Source organism: Oryctolagus cuniculus, chromosome 12, assembly GCF_051225735.1.
Source record: "Oryctolagus cuniculus isolate XC-2025 breed Fujian yellow rabbit chromosome 12, ASM5122573v1, whole genome shotgun sequence".
Lineage (NCBI taxonomy): Eukaryota > Metazoa > Chordata > Mammalia > Lagomorpha > Leporidae > Oryctolagus > Oryctolagus cuniculus.
In genome coordinates, this window is record NC_142878.1 from 118,075,459 (window position 1) to 118,101,859 (window position 26,401).

Below are 26,401 nucleotides of genomic sequence, written 5' to 3' on the forward strand. Positions count from 1 at the left end.
GGAGCAGCCAGGACTTGAACCGATGCCCATATGGGATGCCACACTGCAGGTGGCAGCTTTACCCACTATGCCATAGTGCCGGCCCCTCTCTAGGGAAATTTTTTTTTACTTCTTTCCTGCTTAATTGTGCTTTAGTTACCTAAGGTTGGTGAATATATAAATTGTGAATTAGCGAGGTATTCCAAATTTAGCTTTGAATTATATGATTTTGTGGGTTTTTTAACTTAACTTTTTTATAAATATTGACCATTACTACTCTTTTTAAAAAATATTTATTCATTTATTTATTTATTTGAAAATCAGAGTTACACAGAGAGAGGGGAGGCAGAGAGAGAGAGAGAGAGCTCTTCTATCTGATGGTTCACTCTCCAATTGGCCACAATGGCCAGAGGTGTTCTGATTTGAAACCAGCAGCCAGGAGCCTCCTCCAGGTCTCCCATGTGGGTGCAGGGGAGCAAGTATCCTCTACTGCTTTCCCAGGCCACAGCAGAGAGCTGCATTGAAAGTGGAGCAGCCAGGTTTCGAATAGGGGCCCATATGGGATGTTAACTTGCTGCGCCAAACTTGCTGTGCCACAGCGCAAGCCCCTGAATTTTACTTTTTTCTTTAGACCTTTCTTATAGACACGGATTATGTCTTCTAGTCTCTAAGTAACTGCATCATAATGAGGACCATTGTAGATTGTAGCAGTTAAAAATATTTGGCTTGATGATCAACATAAGGCTTATAGATAGTAGCTACCCATGAGATTGTGTGCTGGATTTAGGGGAAGTTTATGTCAGTTGCAGGTAGCCTTTTATTACTGATGAACATGAATGTACTGAGAACTCCTTGTCCATTAAATAATAAAATCCAAATGAAGATTTACACATGAGTTCCCTCCTGCCTTCATCTACCACTGAAATCCTGTTGTTTCTGCCGTTTGGATCTCCCTGTAATCTGTTGCCTCTTCTTCATTCCCACTACCACCATACCTTGATTCAAGTCCTACTAAATTACCATTGATATACTTTTTAATTGACCTCTCTGCTTTTTGTTTTTCTTACCTTTGTGTCAAAAACCTCTTAGTTCATCCCAACTTTTTCTGATTGCTCAGGTTCTCTTGCTCCAATATCTAGGAAAATCATGTTGCTGGTAGTTCTTTCAACACACCACACAAAAGAATGCTCAGTAAATGCTTACTAAATAGTGAATGGAATGCCTTACAAAGCTAGGGTGAACATTTAACCTGCTTGGCCCTGGATGGTTTCTGCTTATACATTTCAGCCCTGTGTCATTATTAATATGTCTCTTTTATTATCAAAGTTGTCTCTGAGCAAAAAATTATACATTCATCTAATTGTGTCTGTTATCAAATAGATATCTATTTCATTGTCTCTTCAACTAGGTAGTTATTGGGGATCAAAAATTGTATTTGTTTAATTTTTATAGCCTCATTTATTCATTCAACTAACAGAATGACTATCAAGATGCTGAGTTTTAATGTCAAAGCAAACATGTTTCTTGCCCTCCTGAATTTTCAATCTGGCAAGAAAAAGCAGTCTACACAAAGAATATTGCCTGACATAATAAACATTAGTGTGAAATGAATGGATCCATTTAAGCATTCCTAATCCAGCAATTCTAATCCCATGAATTATAATTTTCAGAAGTAATCACAAATAGAACTCCATGTCATCCTGCTTCCATTTACATTTCTACTTAAAATCTTAAAAATCAAACACCACACATATACCTAAGAATGCATAATATTTACACTATCTTGATATTAAACTTGAGAAAAATAACCATACAGCAATTAGCAACTTTGAACCTCCTTTCTTTTTTAGATAAGTTATAATCCTATGTGTTTCTCTACAGTGAAGATTAGGATTGTAGATACTCCTCCTCTCCCTCACTTTTTATTTTAGAGATGAGAAATCTTGGGTTTTAGAAACTGAGCCCCAAGATAAAAGAAATATTTCTTTTTTTTAAAGAAGATTTTTTTTATTTGAAAGGCTGAGTTACAGAGAGGCAGAGGCAGAGAGAGAGAGAAGTCTTCCATCCACTTGTTCACTCCCCAAATGGCTGCAATAGCCATAGTTAAGCTGATCCAAAGCCAGGAGCCAGGAAATTCTGGGTCTCTGATGTGGATGCAGGGTCCCAGGCATTCAGGCCATCTTCTACTGCTTTCCCAGGCTAGAGCAGAAAGCTGGATTGGAAGTGGAGCAGCAGGGACTTGAACCAGCCCCTATAAAGAATGTCGGTGATGAAGGTAGAGGCTTAGCCCACTATGCCACAGTGCTGGTCCCGAAAGATTTCTTAAACCAATATTTCACTTTGGCCTTTAACCTAGACTTTTTTACCATACTTCCATGGGCAAATTTAATTCGAATCTCTTTCCACCTCAGCTTTCTCTTTGTAAATTGAGAATACGGTCTCCAGAATTAACCTGAGGTATAATTGATACAAAATAAGGCATTTACTCTGTTAATCTGGCCCCTAGAAGATACTTGGCAATGTTAGTCCTGTATCCAGTTCTCTTTTTTCTTTTCTTTTTTTTTTTTGTACTCGGTGAATTAGAGGGTGGTGTAAAATACTTTGAAAAGAACCACAAATAAAAGACACAAGTAAAAATTGTATTCTCAAATCTAGATGTTAAACTGTGCCGTGTACACCTGTGCTGAGAGTTACATTGAAATCCTTGTCATGGGTTACTTGAGAGAAGCTGTCCAGGAATAAAGCAGCAGGGGATTTTCCTGAGGGAAACAGCGTGTGTGAGGGAACCGGGATTTGGGACTCAGCAGCAGTGGCTGTCACTTCTTAAGATTTTGTTCAAGAAAGGAAGAACAGCAGCTGACCCTCGAGATCTGGGGTGGGAAGGAAGGGAAGGAGGGATGGAAACAAAAGCAAACGCCCTCTGGTTCCCAGCCTGTCTCCACCCACCCCGTACTGAAGTCCTAGGAGAGGGCCAGTAAGTCTATCTAGGAATGCCCTGGCCTGGACTCCATTTCCCAGAGTCACCTGGTGCTCTAACGTTTTCCGTGCTCTGAGCGCCTGTGCGTGTGCATGTGGGAGAACGTACGCATGCGCGTGCCTTTCCCTGTGGCCCGGGGGTTGAGAACAGAGGAAGTTCATTTACTGATCAGAGTGTGCCCTGAGAGGCCGCACTGCTCGTTCTCCCACATTCACTGGGGAGTCTTGCTCTGCAAGTGCAATTGCAGGCGGTTCGGGAGCACACACCCCAGACCTGCCGCCCGCTGCTTCTGTGCCTCTGCATCTGCCACCGTGGGCCCCAAGTTCCAGCGACTTCTCCTGTCCCACACTTTCCGCTTTGCTCTCCAGCTGTCCTGAAGAAAGGGGACGTGCTCCCGAGAGTTTCCACGGCAAGTATGGAGAACAGGAAGGGGCATCTATGCGTGTGTGGGAGAGGGGTGGGTGCGATGGCGGGTAGCGGCTCCCAGACATTGATCACTTGGTTCTCAGTGATCCTGGGAGCGTCTCTGGCAGAGTCAAGGCTGGAACCCAGGTGTTGTGTCTCCCACCGCCGCTTCCCAGTCTCCCAATGCACGGCCAGTCCCACGGGCTACCTCACTCAAATTCTCCTTACAGTACACTGGACGAGGGACGGCACAAGCAGGGCAGTTGAGAGCATGGCAAAGGAAGGAGTCCCATTCTCTAGATTTAAATTAGCCCAGTTCTCATTTAGGGTGGGTCAGAGAATGCCTTCTGGCTGGGCTTCCAGCAATACCCCATGGTTGTTCCAGCTGGGTGGGGCCCAGTGGCCCTCAGCTGGGAGCCTGAGGCAGCAGAGAGGTGGAGATGGAAGATCAGAGTAGGATCTGGCTCCTGGCCCCCAGGCTGGACCCTGTGGACACATCTGACAGCCAGGGCGCTATGTGTTTGGCTGTATTTCCCAGCGGCAATGTGAAGCTTGTGCAGTAGCTTAGTAGATTGATCTCTCCTCCGTGTTTAATTAACAGACTCTTTTTCAATCTGGAGCTTGAGGCCATGGAAATGTAGCTGATTTATTTTCCTGCTTTTCGATTTCTGTCTTCAACCCTTTTTTCTTATGTTATTAGGGATGTCAACTATTATTACCTGCTGCTAATCCCTTTGCAAAGTGAGAAGTGAACTGAAATTAATGCAAGTCTACCGTGTGAGTTAATAATGAGCTACTTTAATATGGATTTTCATAAAATGGAGAGCTATGAAGACATAAATAAAGAAAAGTAGCAATTTTTCTCTTCTAGTTCTTTAAAGTCACTCAATGCTCCACCAAGCTGATTATCTTACAGTCCATATGGTTTTAATTAAGAGGGTCAGTTACTTTTTAATTAATTTATTTATTTATTTGAAAGGCAGAGTTACAGAGAGGCAAAGGCACAGAGAGATAGAGAGGTCTCCCATCTGCTGGTTCACTCCCTAGATGGTCACAATGGCCAGAACTGCATGGAAGTCAGGAGCCAGGAAATTCTTCCAAGTCTCCCACACAGATGCAGGGGACCAAGCATTTGGGCCATCTTCCACTGTTTTCCCAGGCCATAGCAGAGAGCTGGATCAGAAAGTGGAGCAGCCAGGTCTCGAACCAGCACCCTTATGGTTTTACCTGCTCAGCCACAACACCAGCTTCAAATTACTTTTCTTATTCTGAGTTCTGTGTTTAACCCCATGCCATTTTCAACATGGGAGGATATTAATGACAGATTTTCATAATGACTGTGGTCTATGGAAGCCTTTATACAAGGTGTTAATGTGAGGAGGGGTAAGGAAGAAAAGAGAAAATATGCTCCCCTCCCCCCACAGAGATAGTATACTATACTTTTACTATACACAGTATAGTAAAAGATGTGGCTTTGGGCTGGCACTGTGACTCAGTATGTTAATCCTCTGCCTGTGGTGCCAGCATCCCATATGGGCACCCGTTTGAGTCCCAGCTGCTCCTCCTCTGATCCATCTCTCTGCTATGGCCTGGGAAGGCATGTGGGAGGTCTCCATGTGGGAGACCCAGAAGAAGCTCCTGGCTCCTGGCTTTAGATTAATGCAGTTCTTCTGGCCATTTTGGCCAACTGGGGAGTGAACCAGCAGAAGGAAGACCTTTCTGTCTGTCTCAATATCTGTATTTCTACCTCTCAAATAAATAAATAAAACATCTTTAAAAAAAAAAGAGACATGTGGCCCTAAAAACTATTGCTATAGACTAACTTTCAGTATAATGAAGTTATCACTTGATTAACTGAGTGGTTCATAGATTCTGTTAGAGTCCTGTTGTCACCAGATTATTAATCTGTGAAACTCATTTAGCATAGTAAGGTTACCTAGGAAGTAAAAATAGAAAGTGAATCCTGGATAGATGTTGTTAGGGTAACAACATCTTCCTCTGAAACCCAGTGTGTTTTTGAACTTTTCTCCCATGTACTCCCTAACACAGTGCTTGCGAGTGGACAGGCAGTTACGTGTTTCTGCTGAAAAGAGCTGCTTCACACCCAGGAAACAACTGTAAGACACTTTCTCAGCAACTATGTTGTGTGTACATTAATATGAACTTGAAAGGGCCGGCGCCGCGGCTCACTAGGCTAATCCTCCGCCTAGCGGCGCCGGCACACCGGGTTCTAGTCCCGGTCGGGGTGCCGGATTCTGTCCCGGTTGCCCCTCTTCCAGGCCAGCTCTCTGCTGTGGCCAGGGAGTGCAGTGGAGGATGGCCCAGGTGCTTGGGCCCTGCACCCCATGGGAGACCAGGAAAAGCACCTGGCTCCTGGCTCCTGCCATCGGATCAGTGCGGTGCACCGGCCACAGCGCGCCAGCCGTGGCAGCCATTGGAGGGTGAACCAACGGCAAAGGAAGACCTTTCTCTCTGTCTCTCTCTCTCACTGTCCACTCTGCCTGTCAAAAAAAAAAAAAAATGAACTTGAAAACAGCCAAGAACAGGATTCCTGGACTACTCAGGCTAACTCACTGTCCTTGGCACATCATTCCCTGCTCTGTTATAAGTTTCTGGCAAGTTCTTTAAAATTTTTAGGAGAGATATGTTTCACACAAGAGACATAATCTGGTAATGTAGCAGTGATGTCTTTAAGGAAAGGTGGCATATGAGGAAGCAGTCTGATGGTGTCCATTCATTTTCCCATTTTTTTTTTTTTCTGACAGGCAGAGTTAGACAGTGAGAGAGAGAGACAGACAGAAAGGTCTTCCTTCCATTGGTTCACCCCCAAATGGCTGCTACGGCTGGCACGCTGCACTGATCCAAAGCCAGGAGCCAGGTGCTTCTCCTGGTCTCCCATGCGGGTGCAGGGCCCAAGCACTTGGGCATCCTCCACTGCCTTCCTGGGCCACAGCAGAAAGCTGGACTGGAAGAGGAGCAACTGGGACAGGACTGGCGCCCCAACTGGGACTAGAACCTGGAGTACCGGCACCACAGGCAGAGGATTAGCCTAGTGAGCCATGGCTCCAGCCCATTCATCTCCCCATTAATAACTTTCATTGATGTCTACCACAGGGTGGCAGAAGGCAATCATCCTTCTGAATTGCATCAAGCCAGGAGGATTCATCTACAGTTTATCTGAGCTTTCTTTGTATGAGGAAATAACCAAAATACTACATTGTATACAGTGTATTTTCTTTTAGATTAATTTTATTTACTTGAAAGGCAGATTTACAGAGAGATTGAAAGAGAGGTCTTCCATCTGTTGGTTCACTCCTCAAATGGCCACAATGACTTGGGCTGAGCCAGGTGAACCCAGGAGCTTGGAGCTTCTTCTGGTTCTCACACTTGATTTCAGGGGCCCAAACACTTGGGCCATCATCCTCTGCTTTCCCAGGTGAATTAGTAGGGAGCTATATTGGAAATGGAGCAGCCACATCTTGAACCAGTGCCCATGTGGGGTGCTGGCACTGCCAGGGTCTGCTTAACTTACTATACCAGTCCCATGTGCATTTTTTCAATGGGGGAGGGGTTAATTTTTTTCTAATAGGACTCTCAAAATAAAGATTATAATGTGTAGTAGATGATGATTTTGGTTATATTTTGAGTTTCCTTAAATTTCTATATTTTTGAAGTTAATGAGTACTAGTAGTTATTTTTTAAAAAAGATTTATTTATTTTACTTGAAAGAGTTACAGAGAGGAGAGACAGAGAGAGAGAAGTCTTCATCTGCTGGTTCACTCCCCAGTTGGCTTCAGTGGTCGGAGCTGTGCCGATCCAAAGCCAGGAGCCAGAGCTTCTTCTGTGTAGTAGTTATGTTATCCTTGCTTTGGATAAACAAACTCTCTCCCATCCCTCAGTTAAAATGCTTTTTAAAATAGGTTTATTTTGAGGGCTGGCATTGTGGCATGGCAGGTGAGGCTGCCACCTACAGTGCTGCCATCTCACATGGGTGCTTGTTTGAGATCCAGCTTTCTGCCATAGCCTGGGAAAGCAGTGAAAGATGGCCCAAGTTCTTGGGTTCTGCACCTGCATGGGAGACCTGACAGAAGCTTCTGGCTCCTGGCTTCGAGTAAATCCAGCTCTGGCCATTGCAGCCATTTTCAGAGTGAATCAGTGCATGGAAGACTTTTCTCTGTGCCCTGACTCTCTGTAATTCTGCCTTTTAAATAAATAAATAAATTTTTACATGCTTCACCATGGAGCTGGCCCTAAGACCTAACAGGTTTTCTGGGTGCTTATCCTGGGGTTGGTTCACTTTGAGCACTAAGCACAGTTATTCTGTGTGACTGAATATTTCATGTTCCTTCTTATGGAAAAGTTTTTCTCATGTTCTGAGTGATTGGGCTACATATGCCCGTAGTGGAAACTAAAACTTAATTTGGCATTTGAACACCCAGAGTGCTGATTCCTGTAATCTTCTGAATTTAATCAGAAAATATGTTTTGAAACATTTGGTTTATGGGTAGGCAGGGCAGTTTTCCTGGATCCCTGTGAGAATTGATGAACTGATGGTATGTTTCTACCCCATGTTATATTCTGAAATTTACTTCCTTTTATTTTCTTAAAATAACTATATTTGAAATTTGCTCCTGCCTTCTGAAATGTTTGTGCTTCTGTCCTCTTTGTAACCATGGACATGAGCAGACCTTTTCCTTCCCTTTATGATGCTACAAGAGCAATGGGACATTGTAGCTCTCTCCCCTGGCAGCACACCTTCCTCAGTACATCTCTTTGAGTTAGACCCTGGGTTAACTTGGCTGCACAAAAGGCATATACCTAAACCCAGTGTACCTAATGAATGAAAGTCATCATAAAGTCAATATGCCTTGTAAACCTCTCATCTCTTGTTTTGAAATGTGTTTTGAATGTGTCTTTTATGTCAGTGTCTGTAAGCCAGAGATTTCCCACTTAAGGCAGAAGGCTGCTGAGGGACAGCACAACTGTAGCTTTGCTCTGTTACTTTACTGTGGACACTCTCTCACCCTTTCTCTTTATTTTATTAAGATTTAAAATTTTTATTTTAAAGGCAGAATTACAGAGAAAGAGGCAGAGACAGAAAGATGGGGATCTTGCATCTGCTGGTTCACTCAAGAGACTGCAATGAATAATGCTGGCCCAGGCTGGAGGTCCAACCCAGTGTCCCATGTTGGTGTAAGGACCCAAGTACTTGTGCCATCTTTTTCTGCTTCCCCAGTTGTGTTAGCAGGGAGCTGGATCAGAAGTGGAACAGCTGTGACTCAAACTGGCACTCATGGGGCTGGCATTGTGGCACAATGGGGAAAGCCACCATCTGCAATGCCAGCTTCCCAGATGAACAGTAGTTCATGTCCCAGTTGCTCCACTTCTAAACTAGCTCCCTGCTGATGGCCTGAGAAAAGCAGCAGAGGATGACTCAAGTGTTTGGGCCATTGTAACCCATGTGTGAGACCCGGATGAAGTGCCTGGCTCCTGGTTTCTGTGTGGTTCAGCCCTGGCCATTGCAGCCATGTCAGATGGCAGATCTCTCTCTTTTTTAGCATTTATTTATTTATTTGCAAGGCAGAGATAGAGAAAGGAAGAGAATGAGAAAGAGATTTTCCATCTGCTCGTCTACTCCCTAGATGGCTACAATGACCAGAATTGGGCCAGGCCCAAGCCAGGCACCAAGAGCTTCATTCAGGTCTCCCACTTGGGTGGCAAGGACCCAGGTATTGGGCCATCTTCTACTTTTCCAGGGCCATTGGAAGAGAGCTGGATCAGAAGTGGAGCAACCAGGACATGAACTGGTGCCTATACCAGATGCCAGCACTGTAGGCAGCAGCTTTACCTGCTAATCCACAATGCCATCCCATCTGACTCTCCCTCCTCTCTATAACTCTGACATTTTTTTAAGATTTATTTTATTTATTTGACAGAGTTACTGATAGAGATAGAGACAGATAGAGAGGTCTTCAGTCTGCTGGATCACTCCCCAAATGGCCGCAGTGGCCAGATCTGAGCTGATCTGAAGCCAGGAGCCAGTAGCTCCTTCCAGATCTCCATGTGGATATATGGCCAAGGACTTGGGCCATACTGTGCCACTTTCCCAAGCACATTAGCAGGCAGCTGGATTGGAAGTGGAGCAGCCAAGACCTGAACCAGGGACCATATGGAATGCAGCCCAGGGCCTCAATCAGCTGTGCCACAGCACTGGTCCCCAAAACTCTGACTTTCAAATAAATCAATCTTTTTTAAAGGGTGGACACACATATTGGATCCCAGCATTTTATTTTGTGGTGGCTTAATCCACTGTGCCACAAAGCCAGCCCCACCCTTTATCCTTCTGATGACTGTGTGTCAAGATCTTGGTGATATCTGCTGAACAACTGTTGGTATTAGGTTAAACTCTTCTGTTTTATTTTGGTTCTCATTTGTTGAGTTTATTTTGGCTGCCACTTTTGGGTAGCAAGCTGTGATGTCATCAGTGGCTAAAGCTGCCATGTGTTAGGCTGGCATGGATTCTACTATTCCATTTCTTCAAATAGAAGTGGAAAATGAAATCCAGTGTCCCTCTCTCCCATCCCTCATTTAAAATGCTTTTTAAAATAGGCTTATTTTGAGGACTGGCATTGTGGCATGGCAGGTGAGGCTGCCACCTACAGTGCTGCCATCAAGCTTCCTTTCTTCTCACGTAACAGACCCAGCTGGTCTCTGTGTTTCTCATTTTAGCCCTAAACTATACCAGATTCCTAGAGCAGAAGGAAGCTTATTTTTCAAGGCAGAATTCATAGATGTGGTTGTCCATTCACCTCTGAGAATTAAAGCCATCACTCTGCTTTTTGACTGGTTTTCAGTCTGTGGTGGTGCCCTCTCTCACAGGAAGACAGATTCCTCACATAAGAATACACCTAGGTGGAGAAAACTTTATGGAGTGGGTTTTCCAAAGTGAAACGGAATTCTGGCCTGGACATCCTTGAGATCATGATCAGCAGAGTGGGGAAATTCTTAGCTATGTCCATTCACATCCTTTCCTTTTTGTTCAATGTATTCCTCCCTTGCATACTGCTCTGTGCTCTCCTTCTGTTGCACACACATAAGGTGTGTCTGTGAGGCTGTTTGTGTACTGCTGCAGTATCTGGAGTTGCCTTTGTCTACCTCTCTAATCAGAAACTCAGATGCAGAGTGAGGAGGGGACTGCCAGCCGGCCACACAGGGTTTGGGCCCCTTGCTCCTTTACTTTTCTTCAGTGCAGGAGCAGCCTTGAACAGAGTTGCACTGGGTAGTATTATTTCTTTTAGATTTGAGTGCTTGGACAGCAAAAGAAATAAATGTATTTTGCTTATAGAAAAGATTGAGGAGGCACTACATAAAGTCAGCAGCAACTTTCTTGTCTCCTGTTACATGTCAAGATGAGTCAGAATATTTAGGGCCATTTGTTAAATTAAAAAAAAATATATATATTTATTCATTTTTTGACAGGCAGAGTGGACAGTGAGAAAGAGAGACAGAGAGAAAGGTCTTCCTTTTTCCATTGGTTCACACCACAATGGCTCCTGTAGCCAGAGCACCGTGCTAATCCAAAGCCAGGAGCCAGGTGCTTCTCCTGGTCTCCCATGCGAGTGCAGGGCCCAAGCACTTGGGCCATCCTCCACTGCACTCCTGGGCCACAGCAGAGAGCTGGACTGGAAGAGGAGCAACCGGGACAGAATCTGGTGCCCCGACCAGGGCTAGAACCTGGGGTGCCAGCACCACAGGCAGAGGATTAGCCTGTTGAGCCACGGTGCCAGCCAATATTTATTTGAAAGGCAGAGTTACAAAGAGAGAGAGAGAGAGATATAAATCATTTATCCACTGTTTCACACCCCTAATGGCCACAGCAGCTGGGGTTGGAACTGGATTAAAGTCAGGAGCCAGTATCTTCTTCTTTTTTTTTTTTTTTTAACTTTTATTTAATGAATATAAATTTCCAAAGTACAGCTTATGGATTACAATGGCTTCCCCCCCATAACATCCCTCCCACCCAGGAGCCAGTATCTTCTTCCACATTTCCCATGTGGGAGTAGGAGCACAAGCACCATTCTTTGCAGCTTTCCTAGGCAGATGAAGGAGCTGGATCAGAAGTAGAGCTGCTGTGGCCCGGGAATACAGTGGAGGATGGCCCAAGTCCTTAGGCCCTGCACCCGCATGGGAGACCAGGAGAAGCACTTGGCTCCTGGCTTCAGATCAGCATGGTGCACTGGCTGCAGTGACTATTGGGGGGTGAACCAACTGAAAAGGAAGACCTTTCTCTCTGTCTCTCTCTCACTGTCTACTCTGCCTGTTTGAAAAAAAAAAAAGAAGAAGAAGAAGAAGAAGAAGAAGAAGAAGAAGAAGAAGTAGAGCAGGTGGGACATGAACTCATGCACAATATAGAATACCAGCATCACAGGCAACAGCTTTCCCACTATGCTATACCACCATTTTTAAAATTTTTATTTATTTTATTTTATTTGAGTTACAGAGATGCAGAAGCAGAGAGAGAGGAAGAAAGGTCTTCCATCTTCTGGTTTACTCCCCAGATGGCTGCAATGTCTGGAGCTACCCTGAACTGAAGCCAAGAGCTGGGAGCCTCTTCCAGTTATCCCACATGTGTGCACAGGCCCAAGGACTTGGTTCATCTTCTACTGCTTCCCCAGTAGAAGAGAGCTGGATCAGAAATGGAGCAGCCGAGACTCAAAGCAGCACCCATAAGGGATGTCAGCAATGCAGGCAGCAGCTTTTCCTGCTAGGGCACAGTACCAGCCCCTCTATTGTCTGTTTTATGGAAATATATATTTATGGGATATTAGAAGGCCATTCAGGCACTCCCTACAAAACATTTTGAAATAATGATTGACAGTGTGCAAGACTGTTTCCAAAGGGAGAGAGCTGCAGGGACAGAGAGGCAGTGATATTGAAAGGGTATGAGGAACAAAAGAGGATGGGAAGGTCAGAAGAAATCTTGAAAAGTATTCCAAAGGATAAAATAATAGGACACAGGTCATTTGTGCAGATTGCCAAAATTAACCACTTCTAGTTTAAGGTTTTCCTTTTTTATTTAAATTAGAGATAATTTCTAACATAGTTTGTGATATACTTGACTAACTTTTCAGTTTTTTTCTTACAGATAAGATGTGCTTATAAGATGTAGAGGGGCTGGTACCTATATGGGCCGCAGTTCTAGCCTCAGCTGCTCCTCTTCTGATCTCGCTCTCAAATATGGCCTGGGAAAACAGTAGAAGATGGCTCAAGTGCTTAGGCCCTTGTACCCAAGGGGGGACAGAAAAGAAGCTCTTGGCTTCAGATCAGTGCAGCTCCATCTGTTATAGCCATTTGCGGAGTGAACCAGCAGATAGAAGACCTTTATCTCTGTCTCTTCCTCTCACTGTCTATAATTTGACCTCTCAAATAAATAAATAAAATCTTAAAAAATAAAATATAGAGAAGCACTGTAATTAAATGCAATAGTACACTCCTAAATATGCAGTTAACATTAATTTTCTTTTTACATTTATTTAATGAATATAAATTTCCAAAGTACAGCTTCTGGATTGCATGGCTTCTCCCCCATAACTTCCCTCCCAACTGCAACCCTCCCCTCTCCCGCTCCCTCTCCCCTTCCATTCACATCAAGATTCATTGTCAATTATCTTTATATACAGAAGATCAATTTAGTATATATGAAGTAAAGATTTCAACAGTTTGCACCCACACAGAAACACAAAGTGAAAAATACTGTTTGAGTACTAGTTATAGCACTAAATCACAATGTACAGCACATTAAAGACAGAGATCCTACATGAGGAGTAAGTGCACAGTGACTCCTGTTGTTGCCTTAACAAATTGACACTCTTGTTTATGGCATCAGTAATCTCCCTAGGATCTATTCATGAGTTGTCAAGGCTATGGAAGCATTTTGAGTTCGCCAACTCTGATCATATTTAGACAAGGTAGTAGTCAAAGTGGAAGTTCTCTCTTCCCTTCAGAGAAAGGTAGCTACTTCTTTGATGACCTGTTCTTTCCATTGGGATCTCACTCTCAGAGAGCTTTTGTTTAGGTCCTCTTTTTTATTTATTTATTTTTTTTGCCAGAGTGTCTTGGCTTTCCATGCCTGAAATACTCTCATGGGCTTTTTAGCCAGATCCAAATGCCTTAAGGGCTGATTCTGAGGCCAGAGTGCTGTTTAGGACATCTGCCATTCTATGAGTCAGCTGTGTATCCTGCTTCTCATGTTGAATCATTCTTTCCCTTTTTTTTTTTATTCTATTGGTTAGTATTTTCAGACACTAGTCTTGTTTATGCTATCCCTTTGACTCGTAGTCCTATCAGTGTGATCAATTTTGAACAGCAATTGATCACTTGGACTAGTGATATGGCATTGGTATAGGCCACCTTGATTGGATTGAATTAGAATTCCCTCGCACATTTCTAACTCTACCATTTGGGGCAAGTCCAATTGAGCATGTCCCAAATTGTACATCTCTTCCCTCTCTTATTCCCACTCTTATATTTAACAGGGATCACTTTTCAGTTAAGTTTCAACACTTAAGAATAACTGTGTATTAATTACAGAATTCAACCAAAGTATTAAGTAGAACAACCAAAAATACTAAAAGGGATAAAGTATTAAATTGTACATCAACAGTCAGAGCAAAGGCTGATCAAGTCCCAGTTTCTCATAGTGTCCATTTCGCTTCAACAGGTTTCCTTTTTGGTGCACAGTTAGTTGTCACCGATCAGGGAGAACCTATGGTATTTGTCCCTTTGGGACTGGCTTATTTCACTCAGCATGATGTTTTCCAAATTCCTCCATCTTGTTGCAAATGATCAGACTTCATTGTTTTTGACTGCTGTATAGTATTCTATAGAGTACATATCCCATAATTTCTTTATCCAGTCTACTGTTGATGGGCATTTAGGTTGACTCCAGGTCTTAGTTATTGTGAATTGAGCTGCAATAAACATTATGGTGTGGACATCTTTATTATTTGCCAATTTACTTTCCTTTAGGTAAATTCCAAGGAGTGGGATGGCTGGGTTGAATGGTAGGGTTATCTTCAGGTTTCTGAGGAATCACCAGACTGACTTCCATAGTGGCTTTACCCGTTTGCATTCCCACCAACAGTGGGTTAGTGTCCCTTTTTCCCCACATCCTGGCCAGTATCTGTTGTTGGTAGATTTCTGAATGTGAGCCATTCTAACCGGGGTGAGGTGAAACCTCATTGTGGTTTTGATTTGCATTTCCCTGATTGCTAGTGATCTTGAACATTTTTTCATGTGCCTGTTGGCCATTTGGATTTCCTCTTTTGTAAAATGTCTATTGAGGTCCTTGGCCCATCTCCTAAGTGTGTTGTTTGTTTTGTTGTTGTGGAGTTTCTTGATTTCTTTGTAGATTCTGGTTATTAACCCATTATCTGTTGCATAATTTACAAATATCTTTTCCCATTCTGTCGGTTGCCTCTTCACTTTCCTGACTGTTAATTTTGCAGTACAGAAACTTCTCAATTTGATGTAATCCCAATTGCTAATTTTGGCTTCAACTGCCTGTGTCTCCAGGGCGTTTTTCAAGAAGTCTTTGCCAGTGTCAGTATCTTGCAGGGTTTCTCCAATGTTCTCTAATAATTTGATGGTGTCAGGTCGTAGATTTAAGTCTTTAATCCATGTTGAGTGGATTTTTGTGTAAGGTGAAAGGTAGGGGTCTTGCTTCATGATTCTGCACGTGGAAATCCAGTTTTCCCAGCACCATTTATTGAATAGACTGTCCTTGCTCCAGGAATTGGTTTTAGATCCTTGACCAAATATAAGTTGGCTGTAGATGTTTGGGTTGATTTCAGATGTTTCAATTCTGTTCCAATGGTCTATCCATCTGTTTCTGTACCAGTACCATGCTGTTTTGATTACAACTGCCCTGTAGTATGTCCTGAAATCTGATATTGTGATGCCTATGGCTTTGTTTTTGTTGTACAAGATTGCTTTAGCTATTTGAGGTCTCCTGTGTCTCCATATGAATTTCAGCATCATTTTTTCTAGATCTGAGAAGAATGTCTTTGGTATTTTGATTGGTATTGCATTGAATCTATAAATTGCTTTTGGGAGAATGGACATTTTGATGATATTGATTCTTCCAATCCATGAGCATGGAAGATTTTTCCATTTCTTGGTATCCTCTTCTATTTCTTTCTTTAAGATTTTGTAATTCTCATCGCATTAAATTTTTGTTGAGAAAGGGATGAGCTTGGCTTTATGTGTGTCTTGCTTAGAGCAGAATTTTTATGACTGAATTTGAGATAATTAAAAATAAGTTTCATAGTTGAAACATTGACCATTTTTACTGCTGCAGCCTCCCCCTCACTCTGTATCTGCAGATAGTCCACATGAAGGTACACAGAAAGAGAGGCCTGCATATCTGGAGTAATGCAAATATGCCCTTTGCTTAAACCAGTGGATCAATCCACTGGAGTTCTTTGTGATTCAGTTTGCATTTTTCTGTAGAGTGAAATATAGTGACTTGGGTAAAGTATCTTGTCTTACAGTAGATGATTCCAGTTGGCTTTCTTATCCATCTACCTGGATCACAGGTGATTCCCAAGACAGGTGTTGGGCTCTATGGAAAAAAAAAAAAAAGTAGCCTCTTCAGAGTTGATGTATTTCTCCTGGAAAATTGGAGAAATGTTTTGTAAGAAGCAGTTCATGGAGGATGTATATTTCCCTAGAAATGAGATTGAAGTAATTCCCTTTACTTGCCCCTCCCTGAGCTAGCTCCTGAGGCTGATTGATCAGGGCAAGAATGCTAATATTTATAGGCCAACTATGAATGATCCATGTTTGTCTTACACATGAGATGTCTACAGATCTGTTTCTCAAGGCCTTTAAGATAAAATAAGAAAATTTTGCAACAAAAGAGAAGGTTTTCATTGCCTGTTGCCTTGGTCTAGGATCTGTGCATTTATTACCCACTTAGTTCTCTGCCTCCTATTGTGAGCACCTCCTAATGGTACTTTTTTGGCCATTCCTGTGTCCAGATTCCTTAATGGGTGGCAGTCTTTGACCAGACTTCCAGTCTGATAACTCAGCCCAAATTGGAGTTGACTAGTTTGTGTAGCCACTTCAGGATTAAGGTGGTCCAAAACTGCCAGTGCCCAATGACTGGGCTGCCTTTAGGCTCACTCAAGAGATAAGACTCTGGGCACAGGTCCCAAATGGCTTTGCTTGGTCCGCTTCCCTTGATCTCCCTGGTGACCAGGCTGATTCTCAGGTAGGCAGGGAACTTGTTGGCTCACAGAAGTCTCCAGATTTCTGTTTTGCATTCACCTGCAAAATATTTGAAAGTTTTCTCTTGGATCTCTAAAGTCCTGAGTAGAGAGTTTTATTTTGTATTGAGATGTGTCTTTATAAAGACAGGTGTCACTGAAGACTGTGTATCCTCAGAATTAAGTGAACTCTCCCAGGCCTGCATGGAGTTCCAGGATCCTGGCTTCAGGCTGAACATTGCCTGTTGTTGTGAGCATTTGGGGATGTACCAGAAAGTGGAAGAAATGTCTCTCACTCTCCCTCTCCCCCTGCCTTTCAAATAAAATGAAAAACAGATAAAAATTGGGAAAAAAATGTGTTTTGCCTTGTGTCCTAAAGAAAAAGTAATTACTGTTGTTATAGGTAGAACTCACTTGTACACTTCACAAATACTCATCAATCTCAGGTTAATGGCTTGGTGATCACTGCTGGCTGTGCTGCCTACTCAGCTCCCATTCTGTAATGCATCCCCTTCTTCATCTGCAGTTCACTTTGGGTGCTCATAAAACACCAAACTGCCTCCTGACTTTGCATCCCTATGTTCTTTATACATAGCTTGGCCACAATCTCATTTTCTTTAGCAGCATGCTAATTTATATGAGTGCTTCACAGGCAAAGAATAATGGGGACATTGATTTTCTCTGAGCTTTTGCCCTAAGTGGTTTATTTTATGCAATTGATTCTGGGTGATGTGTAGAACTTTGCTGGATTAGAAGTTGTGGTGCAGAATTTGATATTAGAGAAATAAGTCTCTCACTGCCACTTGCACTGTGCCCCACCCTGCAACCTATGCCTGCCTTTGGATTCTGTTTTTATAGAGTGTTGGAATGAGGCAGTAGTGATTCAATAAAGGAATAAATTTTCAATTGTTAAACATTTCTATTTTTATTAATACAAAGAGATCAGATTGCATAAGAATGTAATTCCATAAGAACATAACCATACTTCACTATTTCCTCCTCCTTTCTTCCTTTCTCTTTTTAAGGATTTAATAAGCTGGCTTTTTTTCCCTAACCTAGTCTTTACCCCTTCATCTCCAGCCTTCCTATTTGTTCCTACTTTACAATCTAGTACTTTAAGCTTTTTCCCCCTTCTTTCATGCATGTTTTTGCCTACTCCTACCCCAATTCCAAAGAAGGAAAAATGAATAAAAATCATGACATATTGATTCGAAGACAGGAATCCTATCCAGAAATACAGAAAAAAAGTTACCTCCTTTTCTTTTTATTAATAATTTATTTACTGATTTACCTTTCTGGAAGAGGCAGCTAGAAATTCTCTGAGATCTGTCCTCAGAATGTGAGGAGAGCCAGAGACATTGGATAGACTCTTTACAGTCTGTTTGTTTTACTGTGAGAGATATTGTTCCACTTGCCTGTGGCAGAAAAAAATGAAATTTCAATGATTTTTTTCTGTATTACTAATTTTTATGATGAGTCTCTTCATTATCAATGGATAGAGACCTGTCAAATTTGCAATGAGCAAAAAATTTCACAGACACAACTGCTTCCAGAGGAGGTGCATGCCCCTCCATTCCCACGTGGCCTTCTCTGAGATCTCCAGGTGGCTTCTCTTGGTCTCCTGAAAGCAAAGAGAAAATTCAACCACAGAAAATGTTCACTACGACTGTGGTGTTGTTTCTTGGAAGTTCCTGTCCAAAAAGTAATCATTTAAGAACACCAGGGGCATTTTATTAGTTTCACAGGACTCTTGTCTTCCTGGATTCAGTGAAGAGGAAAAATAACCAAAGTTGAAGCATGATTCTAGGCAAAGCACAATTATTTATCTGCATAACAAAAATCCTCATATTTTTTCTGCACATGGTTAGTCTTACATGGATTAGAAAGAAAAAGTACTATTTAATGTCTCAGAACTCTCTAATGTTAAAAAGTACAAGAATTAAAAATTGATATTTTGTGCTCTTATAAAGCTCCAAAAGCATTAACATTGTGCATTTCTGGGTGATTTGAAAATTCTAAATTTGAAATCAATTGCATTGACTGGCTTTGCAGAGTAGAAAGAATATAATTGGCTTATTAATTATTTATATAGAGAGACTGTAAAAGAAGCTATTCATTGGTACCAATTGTCTATGATAAGCTTTAATGTTTATGAAACCATGATTCATTTTATTTTATGAGCTATGTCCACTTGAAGTTGTGAAAGAAAACATGCAATAGTGGTTGCAATTCACTTTAAAAGATTTTTTGAAAGACTTTATTTATTGATTTGAGAGGTAGAGTTATAGACAGTGAGAGGTAGGACAGAGAGAAAGGTTTTCCGTCCATTGGTTCACTCCCCAAATGGCTGCAACAGCCAGAGCTGCTCAATCCAAAGCCAGGAGCCAGGTGCTTTTTTCCAGTCTCCCATGGGTGCAGGGGCCCAAGCACTTGGGCCATCTTATACTGCTTTTCCAGGCCATAGCAGAGAGCTGGATTGAAAGAGGTGTGGCTGGGACTGGAACTGGGGCCTATATGGGATGCCGGTGCTGCAGGTGGAGGATTAACCTACTGCACCATGGCACCAGCCCCACAATTCTCTTGAAAACAGAAACATTTATTCCTGAGTCTTTTGATGAGTCAGGCCAATGAAGTCCTGACAGGGCACATATGTCTCTAGCATTAGAGGAGTGCTCACCATTCTCATACTGTGTTCTGTTGCTGTTCAGCCTGTGACAATGAGACACGTAAATAAAAAACCAGAAATTCAGCATGTGTTTACCCCACGAGGAATCTTGTGAAGAAATTTTCTAGCCAGGTGTTTTTAAGTTGCTAAATATTCTCCTAATTTACTTAAAGACTATTAACTTAGTACCACAATTTTTGTTACAATACGGTGATTGCAGATAAGGAATTATCTTCTAGATAAAACTAGAAGTTTTACTTTGTAACAATCACAGACTAGCAGAAGTCATAAACCATTAACCCTCATTTTTCTAAAATAGGAGGTTGTAATTAATATGAGTATATAAAGAATATATTTTTTAAGATTTTATTTAGTTGAGAGGTAAAATTACAGACAGAGAGAAAGGTCTTCCTTCTGTTGATTAACTCCCCAGATGGCTGCAATGGCCAGAGCTGCACGGATCTAAAGCCAGGAGCCAGCTGCTTCTTCCTGGTCTCCCATGCGGGTGCAGGGGCCCAAGCACTTGGGCCATCTTCCACTGCTTTCCCAGGCCATAGCAGAGAGCTGGACTGGAAGAGGGGCAGCCAGGACTAGAACTGGTACTCATACTGGATGCTGGCACCACAGGCAGAGGATTTACCTGCTGCACAGCAGCACCAGCCCCAACTACATGAAGAATTTTTTTTTTTTTTTTTTAACATGAAGAATTTAGAACAGAAAATCTACCAACCTCATGGAGTTCATCTCCCTTTCAAAACTTCTAATAACCTTTGGGATGGAAAATGCTAATTTAAAGTACTGTACTTAAATTCACACAAAGAAAAGATGTTTTAGGATGTTTTTACTTCATTATTAAGTTAGATACTGTTAGGAAATTCTAGATTATTTTGTGGGTAAATTGTAATTTCTTTTCACAAGTGTATTTGATTAGAAACACAAGCTTTTATAATCAATTATTTATGTTTAAAACATTTGCTTATGTATGTTTTGTATTAAAATAACAGCATGTTATGAAGTTTAGAAACATCTTGTTCCATACAAGCCTATACTTTTTTTAAGTTTTATTTAAAAAGAATCTTTGTATTTATTTTTTTAACACAGCAAATTCAGGTGACACCGTAAGTCCATAATTTCCCACAAAATTCATAAATTTAACAGCTGAGTATCTTAAGTCTTATAAATCTTCTGAATCATTCATAGTTAGGCACTCGATGGAACATACTCCTCAGCAGCTGAGAAGAATCTTAACTTAAAAGCACCAACTCTTCAGGCATCTCTACAGACCTCTATTTTTCATTCTCTAAGACATGCAGTCAGACTGCTGATGCAGCAAATACCAATTCACCTTAAGCTTGACGGATAAGAGAAAGCATTTGGGAAACCAACATTATTAATATTAAGTCTGAAAGCACTTCTACCTCTTTACTGAATGACTTTTCCTTCTGCCAACTATAAACTCTAATGAATAAAAATTGTGTTTTGAACATAAGTTTTTCAGGTTAATCTAACACTTTAGGACATTTGTATTTGTTTTATAAATCTTAAGGAAAACAAAAAGGTAATCTCTAATCTAGACTATTCTGGAATCTTTTATTAGATTTACAATTTTACTGCAAAGTAATATGATCTGTTTGTCCAAATATTATGGCTTTTAAAAAATTCTCTTCATGTATTTAAATTAATAAAGCTTATTTCCAATATATATTTTCTGTGTTTTCACTGCTGAAACAGGGTTCAAAGGGTGTTTTTAGGATCTTGCCAACATCAGCCCTATGTGCCCATAAATTATTGGAGCCATTAAATGGACAATAAAAACTGGTTGAGGCTACTGATGAATGCTTCAAAAGGAATCTGATATTCACAGATTTTATCATCATATTCAATTCAACTGAAGTCTTTCTTAAAACTGTCCTCTTGATAGGCTGAAGATAGGGTAATGGAGTTAGTTCTTTATGCCAAAGATTCGTGGATCTGTTGTACAAAGTCTTCATTCTCTGTCAGTCATCAGTAACTTGAGGTCTTTGTGTAGATTCTGAATGGCAGTGCTTACATCTTCATATTGCAAAGCACTGCCAGCATATTTGCAGTATCTCTGAGCTCTCACAAACTCCTCAGGGGTGAGGTGGGTATCGCCTTGGGAAACCGTACTGGAAAGTGCAGGATCAATGGCTGGCATAGTCTATAGAGTAGGTTGGATGGTATTCCTTGTTACACCCATGCTATGAGGCACTTTCGCTGGTGTGTTGGCTGGGGCATGTGCACCCAGAGGAATCTGTATTCAACTATAGCTGTCTGATGGCATGCTGCCTGGGTCAACTGCTGAAGGTGATGATGGCTGAGGTGTGTGGAATGGGCAGAGATGCTACTACAGCATCTTCATTTTCTTCACCATCAGTATCTTCCTCAATTGCAATAGGGCCTGCTTGAGGAGTCTCCTCATTCTTTAAGCAATTATGGATATATGTTGCCTTCCACCTTGCATACTTTCTGTGTTTCACATTTTCATCAGTGTTATGTCAAACACGGTTATGACATCTGTTAAAAGACTTGCAGTATATGTTCCTTGTCTGCATATATAAACATTTTCCAAGAATAAATCCCCAAATGGGCAGAACCAACTGCTCCTTAGGTAATAGCTTCATTATCACTCAACTGTTTCTTTTTGTTGTTGTGAAGAACCTGAGCCTGGATCAATGTGCAGCTATTTTAGACTAGGCCTCCATCTTGTAACTCGGGCATGACCGGGCCCTGAACCCTAAGCCAAAAGCTCTGGAAGAAGAAAAATAAACTCCCCTTGTGATAAACTCTCCTAGCAACAGCCAATCAGCAGATAGCAGGGAAATATCTAAAGTTCCAGGTATCTTTTCAGGCAGTTAAGGTGATTGATAACATCCCAAAACCCTGCAGTTTGGAACGTACACCCTAGCGGCTCATACCCTATACTTTAGCCAATCATTTTAAAAAGCATCAACCCAGAGCCATCCAACCACCTTTACTAGTCTATTCCCACCACTGGATTTACTAAGCAATTTTAAGAGATGTTCTTTAAATTTCCCACAGAATGAGATGATTTGCTGAATGGTGCTATAATGTATAGAATGTCTCTGAAAACCCTATATAAACCCCACAAAAGAAATGGGATGGATTCTCATCAGAAGACTGCTGTGATGATTGGAGGAGTGGACCCTAGCTCGAGCTAGAACAATAAACCTCTTTGCTTTTGTATTATTGAAGTCTCTCATTGGGATAATTGAGTCCCATCCGAGTCCAGTCTAACAGTTGTTGAGATTTATTTATTTACTTGAAAGGCAGAGTCACAGAAAGGCAGAAAGACAGAGAGAGAGTCAGCCTCTGCCATCTGCTGGTTCACTCCTCAAATGGCTGCAATGGCTGGAACTGTGCTGATCTGAAGCCAGGAGCCAGGAGATTCTTCCAGGTCTCCCACATGGGTGCAGGGGCCCGAGGACTTGGGCCATCTTCATTATTATTTTTTTTGACAGGCAGAGTAGACAGTGAGAGAGAGAGAGAGAAAGGTCTTCCTTTTCCATTGGTTCACCCTGCAATGGCCACTGTGGCCGGCACACTACAGCCGGCACTCTGCGCTGATCCAAAGCCAGGTGCTTCTCCTGGTCTCCCCTGTGGGTGCAGGGCCCAAGCACTTGGGCTGTCCCCCACTGCACTCCTGGGCCACAGCAGAGAGCTGGACTGGAAGAAGAGCAACCAAGACAGAATCCAGTGCCCCAACTGGGACTAGAACGCTGGGTGCTGGCACTGCAGGCAAAGGATTAGCCTAGTGAGCTGCAGCACCAGCTGGGCCATCTTTCTACTGCTTTTCTAGGGCAGAGCAGAGAGCTGGGTCAGAAGTGGAGCAGCTGGGACTTGAACTGGAGCACATATGGGATGCGAGCACTGCAGGCCAGGGCTTTAATGTGCTGCACCACAGTACCAGCCCCCCAATTGTTTCTTAAGAGCTTCTAACTGACCCATTAATTTTGATAAAAATTTACAACACTCAGTTTTATTATGAATCTTCATTCTAGTTTGCATGGCATATAAAATGACCCCCTTGGTGAGATACATAATGATCGAACAATGGCTGCCAACCACCTCTCAGATCAGTTCTTGAGCAACTATTCAGTAACTGGCCACCACAGAGTCCTGTTTGTCATGCTCCTGACCATCAGGTGGTGCTGAATGTTCTTAATGTGTGGGGAGAGTGGGGGCAGTGGAGCAAGCTCGGCCATCTCCACTCTAGCACTCGAGCATATCACCACTTCCTCAAGCCTATACTTTTTTCAAGTACATATTCTTACATTCACAGAAAAGCAGTTTAAACCAGACTGACTATTGTAAAAATAATTCAATGGTTGTAGATGTCTGCTCATACAACATTTAAAATTGTTCAGTAAAATACTTGGTGATTTTTAAAAAATGATTTATTTATTTATTTGAATTGCAGATTTGCAGAGAAAGAGAGAGAGAGATCTCTGCTGGTTCACTCCCCAAATGACCACAATGGCCAAGGCAGGGCTAGATTGAAGCCAGGAGCCAGGAACTTCATCCAGGTCTGCCACATGGGTACAGGGATCCAAGCACATGAGCCACCATCCACTGCTTTCTCAGGCTCATTAGCAGAAAGCTGGATCAAAAGTGGAGCAGCCAGGACTCAAACCAGCACTCATATGGGATGCCAGTGCTGCAGGCAGTGGCTTAACCCACTAAGCCACAGTGCCTGTCCCAAAATGATTTTTGGTTTCTGTATGATAGCCATACTAACTGGGGTGAGGAGAAATCTCACTGTGGTTTCTATTAGCATTTCCCTGATGGCTAGTGATCCTGAACATTTTTTCATGTGTCTGTTGGCCATTTGAATTTCTTCCTTGGAAAAATGCTTGTTAAAACTGCCTGTTAATATAACAGGAAAAATGCCTGTTGCCCATTTCTTGAATTGGATTCTTTGTTTTGTTGTTGAGCTCATAGAGATTTTGGAGATTTTTACTAAAAGTTTGTGAAGATTTTCTTGCATTCTGTCTGTTGCTTCCTTAGTTGCAGTTCAGAAGCTTCTTAGCTTGATATAATCTCCTTTGGCTATTTTTCCTTTTATTGTCTGTGCTTCATGGGGTCTTTTTCCAAAAGTCTTTGACTATGACAATGTCTTGCAGAGTTTCCCTGATATTTTCCCCTAGATTTAGATGATTGATCCAATTACAGTTAATTTTTGTACAAGTTGCAATGTGGGGATCTTGTTTCCTACTACAGTGTGAAGAACAAATTTTCCCAGCACTATTTTTGAAGATTGTCCTTTCTCCAGAGATTGCTTTAAATTTGTTTGTCACAAACTAACTGGTTTTAGATGTGCAGATTAATTTTCAGAGGTTCTATTCTGTTTCATAGGTCTACATGTCTTTTGGCATGCCAATAACAAGCTATTTTTATTATAACTGCCCTGTAGTAGATCTTGAATTCTGGAAGTGTGATGCCTCCCTCTTTGCTTTTATTAAGATTGCCTTGGTATTTCATCCCAATTTTAACATCATTTTTTTCCTAACTCTGAGAAGAATGGTGTTGATATTTTGATTGAGATCACATTGAATCTGTAAATTGCTTTTGGGGGACTGGCACTGTGGAATAGTAAGTTGAGCCTCTGTGGCATTGGCATCTCATGGATGCCAGTTTGGGTCCCAGCTGCTCCTCTGATCCAGCTCTCTGCTCAAGGCAGAGGAAGATGGCCCAAGTGCTTGGGCTCCTGTATCCACATAGAAGATGAGGAGGAAGCTTCTAGCTCCTGGGTTCAGATCAGCCCAGCACCAGCCATTACAGCCATTACAGCCATTTGGAGAATTAACCAGCAGTTAGAAGACATCGCTTTCTGTCTCTCCCTCTCTTTGTCTATAACTGCCACTCAAGTAAATAAATGATTGTAAAAATAAAATTAAAAACAATTTATTTTGGTAGTATGGGAATTTTGATATTAGTTCTTCCAATTTATGAACATGTATTTCTTTAATGTTTTGTGATTTTTCTTGTAAAGATCTTTCACACCCTTGACTAAATTTATTCCAAGGTAATAAAAAATGTTTATGGTTATTGTGAATGGCATTGATCTGATAAGTTATTTTTCAGCAATGGCATATTTGTGTATGTAATGGTTATTGATTTTTGTGTGTTGATTTTATATCTTACAACTTTACCAAACTCTCTTATGAGTTTCAATAATCACTTGGTGGAGTCTTTTGGTTTCCCAATATATAGGATCATGTCATCTGCAAACAGATTACTGGACTTTCTCCTTTCTAATTTTTTTTTTTTTAATTTCTTTTACTTGAATTATTGCCATGACTAAAACTGTTAGTAGTGATAGAGAGCAACTGTGGTTTCAGATCTTAATGGAAATGCTTCCAAGATTTCCCATTCAATATGATGTTGTTGAAGATTTGTCATATATTGCCTTGAATGTGTTAAGGAATGTTCCTTCTATACCCAACTTGCTTAAGGTTTTTATAATGAAAGCTTGTTTTTTATCTAATACTTTCTCTTCATCTATTGAGATCATCATGTGGTTTTTATTCTTTAGTTTTCTAGTGTCACATATCACATTTATTGATTTGCATATGTTGAATGATCCCTGCATACCAGGGGTACATTCCACTTGGTCCAGGTAAATTATCTTTATGATCTGTTGTTGGATTTTTATTAGCTAGTATTTTGTTAAGAATTTTTTGCATCTGTGCTTCAGAGATATTGTTCTTTAATTCTCTTTCTCTATTGTATCATTTTCTGGTTTAGAAAATAAGGTGACACTGGCCAAATAGAAGGAGTTTGGGAATACTCTTCTCTTTCAATTGTTTTGAATAGCTTAAGAAGAATTGGAATTGGTTCTGTTTTGAAAGGCTGGTAGAATTTAGCACTGAAGCTATCTGGTCTTGGGCTTTTCTTTGGAGAGTTTTTGTTACTGATTCAGTATCTGTCTTGGTTTTTGGTTTGTTTAGGTTTTCCATATGTCTTCATGACTCAATTTTGTTATGTAGCATGTGTTTTGATTTCTTCTAGGTTTTCTAATTTGTTGCCCATTGCATGTGATGCCCACATTCTATATTGCAGTGCTAA

The 26,401-nt window shown here is 41.5% G+C and overlaps 1 protein-coding gene and 1 pseudogene across 3 annotated transcripts in view; one reads left to right on the forward strand and one right to left on the reverse strand.

Moving 5' to 3' along the window:
• Window positions 1-3,044: 3,044 nt before the first annotated feature.
• LOC138845456 (uncharacterized) overlaps window positions 3,045-26,401 on the forward strand; it is a 51,843-nt gene continuing 28,486 nt past the window's right edge. The window contains exon 1 of one of the 2 annotated variants that reach the window (XM_089309596.1): window positions 3,045-3,365. The gene's annotated coding sequence lies outside the window, so the exon portion shown is untranslated. Of the gene's footprint in view, window positions 3,370-26,401 lie in introns of both variants that reach the window. The other variant, XM_089309598.1, reaches the window with a different exon arrangement.
• On the reverse strand, window positions 20,157-25,189 carry LOC149123277 (vacuolar protein sorting-associated protein VTA1 homolog; annotated as a pseudogene). The gene is made up of 3 exons (XR_016217712.1): window positions 23,430-25,189; window positions 23,241-23,354; window positions 20,157-21,941 (listed from the first exon to the last, which is right to left on the reverse strand). The product of XR_016217712.1 is annotated as a vacuolar protein sorting-associated protein VTA1 homolog (transcript).